At 34.2% G+C, this 11,238-nt stretch overlaps 1 long non-coding RNA gene across 1 annotated transcript; it reads left to right on the forward strand.

The window, feature by feature from the left end:
• The first annotated feature begins 5,412 nt into the window (after positions 1-5,412).
• Positions 5,413-10,927, forward strand: LOC129492329 (uncharacterized). The gene is made up of 3 exons (XR_008660791.2): positions 5,413-5,536; positions 7,097-7,280; positions 10,800-10,927. It is a non-coding gene; the product is annotated as an uncharacterized lncRNA (long non-coding RNA).
• Positions 10,928-11,238: the final 311 nt, after the last annotated feature.

Below are 11,238 nucleotides of genomic sequence, written 5' to 3' on the forward strand. Positions count from 1 at the left end.
TCCTTTTGAGTTATATTAATACTTTGCAAACTAAAATACGTGCTGTATTGTGATTCTACTGCACTTAAGTTTCTCACCCCACAAGATGAACTATAGTTGTTCCTGAGCATCCATGTGCGATTAGTTCCAGCACCTCTTTTCAATAACAAAATCTGCAGATGCTCAGGTTTCTGATATAAAGTGACATAATATTTGCAGATAATCTATGCACATTCTCCTATATAAATTATATCTAGATTTCTTATATTACTTAATACTATGCAAATGCTATGTAAATAGTTGTTATCCTGTATTGTGTAGGGAACAATCACAAGAAAAAGAAAGTCTGTACATGTACAGTACAGATGCAATTTCTTTTCTAAATATATTCTTTTCAATTTTGGTTTAATCCATAGATGCAGAAGCCACAGATATGGAGGGTAGACTGTACACCAAAACTGGTCTAAATTGTTCAGGTAGATCAGTCCATTGATCACATGCTTGTATATGGTAGTTTGTTAATTTGCTATAAAAATTCCAAACTCTTATCGATTTCTTTATTTATCTGCTATCACACCAGCAATAAATTGAATAGCACTCAGTATGAATTCAGAAGTCCTCGGGTTTGGTTCAAAGGCAGTTATTGACGCTACATATAACTATGTCACCTATTGCAATAATGGCTGGGAGTGAGGATTTCCTGTTGTTCAATTGCTCCTCCACCCTGCTATTCGGCTTTAAGAAGTACAGAATCAAACAAAACAGGAAGTTAATGGATAAGATGTTGGACATTAAAAGTACTCCCTTATCCAATAATTGGCTAAATAAAATTAACCAAGAGACTTACCCATTTTAAAAATAATTCATTTTCTAAATATCTTTTTTTTTTTTTTTTTTTGAGACAGGGTCTCACTCTGTTAACCAGGCTAGAGTGCAGTGGTGCAACCTTGGCTCACTGCAACCTCTGCCGCCCTGGTTCAAGCAATTCTTCTACCTCAGCTTCTAGGTAGCTGGGAGTCCAGGTGTGTGCTACCACATCTGGATAATTTTTGTCTTTTTTGGTAGAAGACGGACTTTTGCCATGTTGGCCTGGCTGGTCTTGAACTCCTGACCTCAAATGATCCACCAGCCTCAGCCTCCCAAAGTGCTGGGATTACAGGCGTAAGCCACTGCACCTGGCTCATTTTCTAAATGAATTTTGAAGATAAGAGAGAAATAGGTATGAATCCTGTATCTTTGAAGAACAATAAGTGAATTTCTAATCCATGTTTTGTCAGATTCATTTCTAGGATTTTGCATATTTTTCTATGTGTTTTAATGTGATTTTTTTTTACTTGACATTATCTCATTGGCATATTCCTTCAACAACTAAAAAGTATAACCAGTTGGTAGGAAATTAATCTGAGTATCAAAGGTAAAGAATTTGCTACACAATCTATTTAAGAAATTTTATTATCTAATCCTCAACATTGAATACTTTATTTCATCCCTGGAAGATAGGCTTAAGTAATTTAACATACAGAATCTATACGGTTGATATGCTACTGAGGAAATTACTTGAAATATGTGAATGTTCTTGAGGGACAATATTGAATATAGTCTGTTAATATCAACAACAATTTCAAACAGTCATACAGGTACTTACCCAAGACAGAGAGGATCTGCTAACTTGGCGAAGGAAATTTTTGAACTCACAGCCCACTTTTTAGTAAGTGACAGATTTAGTGGCCGCAATTGGACTGAATTAACATTTTTACTATTTCTTGATACATAAAGTTAGAAGGCATATGAATGTCCACAAAATATTCACTATGAATAAAGTAGAATGTAAATTAGTACTCAAGTACCCTCAACTCCATTCACACAACAATCCCTTCCTTTCCTTCTAATCCTCCTTTCAATACCACAGCACAAAATAAATGGTAACCAAATAAAAAATCTCTTAACTGCAGTACTGATTCCTCATTGATAAGCAGAATAAAAAGTCATCAACTATGATGCCCTCATATGTGCACTGTGTATAAGCTGAGAGTTTATTCAGTTTGTACATCGATTTCATTCAACCGTCAAGCAAAATAACTGCAGGCACCTACAACATAGTAAATATTCTTCTTCCTTGAATATGCAATTAATATCACACATCATCTTAGAATATCATTCGACAAAAAAGATTTTCGACAATAGCTTCTTCTGCTTTCTCTTTAAGCATAATGTTTATTATTAATTTTACCATTGGTTTTACATTTTCATCAGCAGTTTTTGCTATTGAAGGAAACTTTCCATGCTTCTCCTACTTTGTTCTCTTCTATACCACTGGCAACAAAATTAATCAATTTACTGAAAGAAAATTATTTTATGCATGTTATTTTAAAAATCCTTTCTTACTGTACCAGAATAAAATACCAATGGCTTTACAGCAGGGATCCTATGTTCACAGATGTCGCAAGTCAAATGAGTTTCCAACTTTTTATTTCCAGTTCTCCCCACCTCCACCCCTGCAATGAGAGTACCACCACAACCACTATCACCACCACCCCACCAGAACGACATGGCATCTAAGTTCTCTCTTGTAGGGGTGTAAAAGTGTCTCAGATTGTAAAACGATGAGTCACTGGGGTGTGGGCAAAACTAAGGCAGAATGTCTAGGTTACAGAACAGTTTTACTGCAACCAGGTGCCCAAATCAAAGGGCTGTAGTTAACGTGTTCGTGGGCCTCACAGTGGGAAACAAAAACAAAGCTCAGTAATTAATCCAGATTGATGCAGGCTTCTGGTGCCTAAAAGCAAAAGTATTTTCTCCTTACTCCTTACTCCTCAGACAAAATCAGGGGCTTTTGAGCCCTTCATTTTCTGCCTTTTTTCTTTCTCTTTTCCTTCTCTGTCTTCTCCTTCCCTTCTCTCACCTTCCTCACCATTTCTTCCCTTCTTTTTTCTTTTCTTCCCTTCCAGAATGAGCTTAGGTTTTTTGTTCATGATTCTGAAGTGGATGATTACCCTTACTCATGTGGTCCAGGAGTGGGGAAAATGCTCAGAGTACAAGCCAGAGACTTCACAAGGAAGCAGAAGAAACGCACTAATCTATACTTCAAGTAATAGTTCTGACAGATGTTTATTCCTCTGTTTGGCAAGGCTTTATAACTGAAAATGAACTGGGGAAGAGTGATAAATGAATTTTCAGTCAAATATAATTCAAATTTTTTAGATATTCATAAACATACTACCTATTTGCACTTTTCTTTTCCGGCCACATCTGTGAAATCACGACACTTGCAGGTTTATTTTTCCCCGCATATACAGATTTGCATCTCATATTCACCACTGGAGACCAGTTCACTCTTTGTTTATGATGTTATTTTGGGTTGCACTATTTATGTTACTCTTAAATTCATCACTTTTTATGCTTCAGTGAATCCCATTTTAGTCGTGAGTTCATTTTTGAGAATTGGGGATATAACATAGCCCAAGCATGAAAACAAAATTATGAATTTAATAATGTTGACAGTAGCACAAAAATGGCATGAAAATATATTAGGGTGAAACAAACTGTATTCTATTAGTTAAATATTTGCAGACAACCAAGCCAATTTGCTCCTTAAAAGGACATGTAGAACTTTAGAGGACAAAATAATCACTAATTATATGAGTAATGGGATCTTTATGCAAATAAAAATTAATCTTACATTGCAGATTTGTTCAAGGCTGTGAACAAAATAGTTTCAAGGATTTTTCCTCTTCAAGCTGACAGACAGCCTCCAACAGGGCTACACACCATACTTCAATAGTTCTCTGGCTGTCAGAACATCATGTCTCCTCTCACATTTCTTGTCTCTAAATTCATTATACATTATACATATTTTTCGCCTTTTTCCTCTGAGACATAATACATGTGCACACATACACACAGACAATACACATGTAATAATTATGAAATAAATTAGAAGGATCCTTGTGTTTTGACCTCTAATCATAATTTAAAGCAATTAATAAACAGCACAGGACCATAAAAACTTATCTTGACCTCAGAGTGCTTATCTCTAAGAAGCCAGATAAAACATGGCAGTAGTTTTTATCTGTCCACAGCTGACATCTTCTCCATGGAATTTGCAATGACTGCATCCTTACTCAAGATGGATGCTGTGTTATCTTAAGAGCACAAAGAAACTGAAGGAAGAAGACTGATGCTACAGGAAAAAAAAATATTGCTGATTACAACAACAATAATACTGCATATCCATTTAGAAAAATGCCTCTGGAAAGATCCAAAATTCACCTGTCTGACTCACACTCAGTGCTATAGTAATTAATCATAAATGTTTATAGATAAAAATTATGTGATGAACTACCTGAACATAAATATTTGGCAAATTAATTTTGTTGCAGAAATAACTGTTTCCTACCTTAGAACCAATACACACATTTGTTCATACTAATTTCAATCTCCTTCTCTTCTTCTATTAGTCTTAGACTAATACTACCTTTCCCTTCTACTGGTATGTTGTAAAGATCAAATGAAAAAATGTGAAATTAGTTTGAAAGTTGAAAGTAGCTGCATAAATAAAAAGTTTTGACATAAATAAACCTTTGTTCAGATAAATGAATTAAAGATTATATTTGAAAATAAAAGAAATTACTCAAATTAATTCATGATAAAAATTAATAATTCATTAAATTAATTATATTTAATCTTATTATTAAAATGAAAGGCTAATTTCTTAGAATAAGCTTAAATATATGTTGAAGAGAGTAATCATAGCATCGACATGTAATTATATATAGATTTTTACATTAATACTTGTAATACCTGTGTATGAATACAGTGACTATACATAGATATTTTTTCAGCATGGATTTAACACATACCAGGAACAGGATCCTATTCTACTTAACAACACCTGTGCTGACTCTCTGCCCGTGCTATGAAGTGGAACGCTGACATGGATGCTACTGAAAAATGTACTGTACTAATATTTATAGAAGGCAGAGGGAAGGACGGCATTTACTGAGTCCTCACCGTTTTGGTTTCTATTTTATCATTAACTTCTTATGTAACATTGAGTGAGACCCTAACTTTATCTAGTAGGGTTTATGGGAAGATGAGTTATATATCTTGAAACTGATTGGTAGAAACGGGTAAACATGCTGCAGGAATTGTCTTTATAGCAGGAATGGTGAGGCAAGCCCTGTGTTGCCGCCTATGAAAAGTTAGCAATGCTGATAGTTTCCACACACCAGCAGACAATTCCTAAGCAAAACTTGCTTTCCATTGTTTGCAGACACCCTATTCTCAGTTATAAGGTTTTTAATGTGTTTGGTTTTATCTATTTGGGCCTGCTACAAATTATGAACTTTCTAACATCTCTTTTTTGTTTGACAGAACTAAGAATTCTTAGTTCCATTATGATGTTAAAATTATGTCATCTGTGTTAAAAGTCAGTCATTATGATAACTATGCTTCTTATATCTGAGAAGAGGGACATATTTCAAACTTTCTGGCTATCATTTTGAAGAATTACAGGATTCCTAAGGCAGTCAGTCCAAAGAATAAATGATCTGAAAAGGTGGATATTTTATCAAACTTTAAAAAATAGCATAAAAGGAAAACAAAAGGGGTGCCGTTATTGTGACAACTGAAAAAATGTAGACTCTGACAAATGTAGACTCTCCTAAAAGGATAAATTATATAGATATTTTTAAATACTCATCGTATTTCTTTGTATGTATAGTTTTAAGTAGCATGGTACTGTTAAGGCCATTGCTGGACATATGCAGCTATGATCACTTTTGTCACTTAATACTTGGCAGAGTACTTTAAAATCATTCACTAGCGTCCTTCACAATAGAAGCCAATATAAGGAGATGAAGACATTGAGTTGCATGTTGCCAAACACTGCACTGGAGGTCAGCTTTAGAACCCAGTGATCTCTTCTTGACATAAAGTCTGATTGAAAGACATGTAGGCTTAAAAATAATGAGACATGTAGAGACACAGAAAAGTTGTTGAAATATGTAAATGTGGTTATAAGAAAGCAATAAGTCAAAGGTTAAAATAAAAACTAACGAATATATATAAAACTAAAAGTTTGAGAAGACAAGTTTTGACTTTGCCTTGAATAAGTTACTTAATTTCCTCAGACCGAACTTAATCTAAAGGGAGAAAATCAGCATAAATTACGCCTAAGAAAGAGTCCTCGAAACATAGAAGACAGCATGATAATATAGAAAGATAATAGATTTAAAAATCATTATTGCCTGGAGTTTAATCTGAAATTCACCACCTATTGGGTGGTAGAGCAAAGGCAACTATATAATTTCATCAGCCTAAATTAACTCTTAAAATAATAATTATCTACCTTTCAGGACTGTGATGGAGATTATATGAAATAATAAAAATTAAGTACTTGGCACAGACCTGGCATGTAATAAGCACCACAACTTATTTTATTTTTACCTATTCTTCTGTATTAATCTAACATTCTATGAATTATAGGAGCCAGATTACCCAGGTTATAATCTAAAATATTGTCTCTAGTAGCTAAGTGAATCTATGCTAGTAACTAAGAATCTAGTAGCTAAGTGAATCTATGCTAGTAATCAAATATATAATGTGAGAACACAATCACTTAAAGAGCTATACTCATGAACTGGGAAAAACTACCCATGGTATCTAGAGAGTTTCTGCTTTTTGGCATGCAGTATTATTGCATCTTCATAACAATATGGGGAGATATTTATTTCACAAGTGAGAAAAGTCAGCGAGGGTAAGTAACTTGGCCAAGGTAACCCAACTGGTAAGTCACAGAACAGCAAAGTCAATCCAGGTATGCTGCTAGTAAGAAGAAAGGACTATTTGTTCTTAAAACAAGAGCTACGAAGAGAAGGGTGAAGAATAACAGGTTCCTTGAGCAATTATATAAATGGTGCTCATTAGCTTAAAAGAAAACTCACTAAGCTGATGAGAAGTAATAGCAAATAAGTAAACAGATAACAATTATAAAATGAATAATTACTAAATACAAGTTGGCAGTTTAATGCATATGTCTAACTGTACTTTTCCTGTTATCATAAAACTGACAGAAAAAGAAACAAATTCTATGTTAATTCATTATATATTCTCATAGGCTTCAGCTGTCGATTGAAAGAACCATGACAGTTGCTCTGACTCCAGACAGAGAACGAAGAAACCCTCTACGAGCCCCATGGGTTTACAGAAGTCTATCAATCACTCTGTCAGTCTTCCGGATCATAATTCAAGTTGCCTTCCCCAATTTTGTTGGATATATCAGATCTACTCCAGCTCCATAGGTAATTCTTCTCCCTAATGGGTTTGGAATTTGTTCTTTATTATCTTTCAGCTAATGTGCTGCTCAAAGTTTTTGAAAATGATAGTAAAAATGTCGGTCATTAGTTCTCTGTGTGTGTGTCTATATGCATATATAATTTATATGTGTGTGTATAATGTGTATGTGCATATATGTAAGTATATATAATTCACAAACAGTTGTCTTACTATCATGGCATTTAAAGGTATAGATAGAACAGTTATTTAGTACTACTTATGTTAATTGTGAGTATCATGGTTTCTTGTGTTTATCTTAACATAATTGTTTTATATATGTATTTATCTATTTTAAGGGTCTTTACAAATAGGAAAAAATAAGTCTATAGGGTTTCATGTTGATGGAGACATTTGGCAGCTGTCTAGGCATTTGATCAATGAAGACTAACGGACCAAAAAACTGAGCTGAACATTTACCAAAATTCAATCAGCAAAACAGATAAACATGTTGAAAAAGTAAAATTAACTCTTGGATATATTTGCAAATGAAATTTATTATTTCATTCAACAAACCTATATTATGCATGTGTGTAAGGCCTTGGATTGGCATGGATATGCATACAAAGCAGACTCAGTCCTGTCCTTAAGTAAGAACAGTAACAAAGGTAAAGAAATATGTTAAGTGTAATAGTAGAGGCATATATAGGCACATAAGATATGAGGCCATGATGAGACTGCAAGATTCAGGAAGACTTTGAAAAATTGAAAAATGTGAGAGTTAAACAGAATATTAAAGATTAGGAAGACTCCCAAAGTGCTGGGATTACAGGCATAAACTGGTAGATCACCTGAGGTCAGGAGTTCGAGACCAGCTTGACCAAAGTGCTGAAACCTCGTCTCTACTAAAAATACAAAAATTAGCTGGGTGTGGTGTCAGACACCTGTAATCCCAGCTACTCGAGAGGCTGAGGCAGGAGGATGGCTTGAACCTGGGAGGCAGAGGTTGCAGTGAGCCGAGATCCCGCAATTTGCACTCCAGCCTGGGCAACAGAGCGAGCAAGACTCCTTCTCAAAAAAAAAAAAGATTAGTAAGCATTACAGATAGAAGAGTCATAAGTGAAAAAAAAAATGATGGTTTGTGGGAGGTCCATAAGCTTTTTAAATATTTCCCACTACAATTTCACTTTCATGGGGAGTAGGACTCCTCATCATTTTGGTTACCGTTGCATGCCAAGTACCTAGAACAGTGCCTAATACATGGTAAATGTTGGTTGAATGAATGATTGAATTAATAATTAAATTACAAAATGCAAGTCAGACAAGAGAAACATGAGTTTGGATTAGGATTAGATCACAAAGTATCTTTAAGTGTTCCTTAGTGACACTTTTTATCTACTTTGTTTCCTTTAGTCTCCTCTCAGCTCTAGGAAATCTAATGATAGCATAGTATGTTATAATCAACACTTCAATTCACATTTCCCTTTAGACTCTGGCCTCATAATGTACAATTTTCTTGATGCAGTTTCCCATCACAACTTTCTCTGTGTCCACTTACCATGGGATATATTTTTGAAGATAGGAACTGATTTAATTTGCCTCATATTCTCCATGGAAGAAAATCTTTCTAGATATAATTTTCAGTCAGCCATAGCTAGCTGGAAAGACCATGGCTTATGCCCATTTGGGTTAAAAGCATTGGGTTCATATCTCAGTTCTGACATGGCCCAGGCTTACAAGTATGAAATAATTATCTTTAATATGCCTAAGTCATAGGTTTGACTAAAGCCTAAAGTAAATAATGTATGCAAAAAATCTTGTAAATTTTAAGGCAGAAAACAAATGTAAAGAATTATCAATTTTTTAGAGTCTACATGGTCTTGAAATCAAGAAATTAAATAATATAATAATTTCATATATTATCATTGCTATTTTTGCAAATCATGGATAAGAATTTTTGGCAGTTTTGAAATCACATCATGTAGGCATCTCTGTTTTCCATCTATATTAAAATTAGCATTAAACTAAAACCACAGCGATATCAAAGATTATGATTTACTCCCAAATAACTCTTAATATGCTTGTTCCTTAATCTCAAATTCGGAAGGAATAGTGTCCTTTGATCACTATATAAACATTTTTTTCAGTTAATCCTTATAATAACTAATGCTAGAAGGCAATAATCATCATCATCCATACTTTATATAATGAATCAATTGTGAAACTTGCACAAGGTCAAATGCACTATCCCTGGCTTCATAATCTTTCGGCTTTTTAGCATATAGTGCCTCCTTTCTCCCCTATGTTGCTTAGGTAATAAATCTGAGACAAAGTTATTGAAAAGACATACTTGTCATTATAATATAAACAAACTGAGTATATAATAACTACTCTCTTTATTCTGTACCAAAATAGAAAAAAAAATATTTGTTCTGTGAGCAAGGTGGATAATTTTTTTTTTTTTTTGAGGCGGAGTCTTCCTCTTGTTGCCCAGGCTGGAGTACAATGGCAGGATCTCGGCTCACTGCAACCTCTGCCTCTCAGGTTAAGGCAATTCTCCTGCCTCAGCCTCCCAAGTAGCTGGGATTACACGCATGCACCACCATGCCCAGCTAATTTTGTATTTTTCGTAGAGATGGGGTTTCGCCATGTTGGTCAGGCTGATCTCGAACTCCTGACCTCAACTGGGTCCACCCATCTTGGGCTCCCAAAGTGCTGGGATTACAGGCATGAGCCACCATGCCCAGTGTGAGGTAGATAATTGTTATGTGGATTATGCTTAATTTGTTAGTCTCATACTACTAATTTACATGTTTATTATTTTATGTGCATATATGTCATGTATTGCACTTATATGTATGTACAGTTACATGTGTGTATACACAACTTATATGTGTGTGCATAAATATGTGTGTGTCTCTGTGTATTATACATATAATATATCCATATGAGCACATGTATATGTACTTACACTTAACAAACCTCCATCTCCTTCCTTCACTCTACATATGGAAAGTTCTGTTTTTTTCTCATTTTAAAATAAAATGACAAGTCATTTTATTACTTATATTAAGTTTACTTCTTCCTGGTCTTATGTATGTTATTAAAATGAAAAATGGCCTTTTAAATCAGATACACAGCAAATTAGATATAATAAACATATTAACATTAATTAATGTAATTTTTGTGGACACATCCTTCTGAAGAGAACAGCTGTAGTGGTCTGGCACAATGAGTAAGGCAGGACATTATGAAGAAGGTGCTTGAGATCTATATATAATCTGAGGTTTGTGATACTATCAGAAAGGAAGTCTAATAGCTAAGTTACCATGGCTTCCTACGGAAATGAAGTTACAAACTCTCAAAATCATCATGTTGAGTGGTTAACACATGTGAGATTTCATGAATTTTCCTGTGTGTTTTAAGACAAATGCTATTATACTACATATTGTTTACTATTTGTAGATGTAATAACACCCAGTTAAAATGATTGCTTGTATTATTTTAAATTACATTTAATATGACCTTATTTATTCCCTTTTCTTTAGAGATGATCAGTGTGCTTTTTTCCTATTTTTAAAGACAGCAAAGTGGAAAACTGGTGGATATTATAAGGACACCCTAAAAAGTACACTGTTACTATGACAATAAAAAGGAGAGCAAATATCCAAACTCTTCTTGGTAAAATTCCATTTTTCTGTTTGAAATATTTTAGTTCCCTGCATTAAGTGTAAGCAAATATTCTTCATGTAACATTTTCAACTGAATTAAATATTTCCATTTAATTTACATGCATTAAACAAATACCTACTGTGTTCTTGGTAATTCAGGATAAAAAGATGGCTAAAATATCTCGTCTGGTCTCCACCACATTGTAGCCTATGGAAAAATTTAGGAACTGATAAACTCAGCACAAAGTACCAAGTAGCATCATAGAAACTGGCACAGGACATGAAGCACCTAATGCTCCTGTTCCTCCTCTCTCAT

The sequence above is a fragment of the Symphalangus syndactylus genome, chromosome 10 (genome assembly GCF_028878055.3).
Source record: "Symphalangus syndactylus isolate Jambi chromosome 10, NHGRI_mSymSyn1-v2.1_pri, whole genome shotgun sequence".
Taxonomy (NCBI): Eukaryota; Metazoa; Chordata; class Mammalia; order Primates; family Hylobatidae; genus Symphalangus; species Symphalangus syndactylus.